Genomic DNA, 585 nt, shown 5'->3' with positions numbered 1-585 from the left:
GTGGAGCATGGACTCTAGAAAGTGGATTAAAGAATATTCACTACAAGACAAAAGGCACAAGTTGCAAGACCACCACTCCATGGAACATGCTGAAAATACTCAAGTCCCATGATCAGCATGGGAGACAAGTTTCAAACGGAATAGTTTTCCCTCCAACGGAATTATTCCTAAACTCTCACATATAAGGACGTGAAGACACAAGCTGAAGAGAAGTTCGAGAATTCTAAGTGATTTGCAAGAAGTGTCTAATTCAAACGTTCAAAGTGCAAGTGCTAAATCTGGAATATCATCCTTGATATTCAAAACAGCGAGACAAACATATTCTAGTGTTTGAGAGAGTTTCAAAAGCTTAAACATATACATATCCAGAAGGTGACCGAAGCAGCTCTACATCGACTTTATTTCAACGATAGCTTGCGGTCAGATTGGAGCTTGTTACATTAAACTGTGACAACCAAAGGTCCTTGCTTTGGATTAAGCAAGAAGAGGCGGAGTACCCTGGCAGCTGTCTAGTGAAGCTCCTGAGGCTTGAGGCGGGCTTGGTGATCAAAGCTCAAGTGCTCGAGAGGTGGAGTAGCTGGAAGC

The sequence above is a fragment of the Ipomoea triloba genome, chromosome 16 (assembly GCF_003576645.1).
Source record: "Ipomoea triloba cultivar NCNSP0323 chromosome 16, ASM357664v1".
Classification (NCBI taxonomy): Eukaryota; Viridiplantae; Streptophyta; class Magnoliopsida; order Solanales; family Convolvulaceae; genus Ipomoea; species Ipomoea triloba.
The sequence above is the reverse complement of the archived record's forward strand: the minus strand, read 5'-3'. Positions refer to the sequence as shown.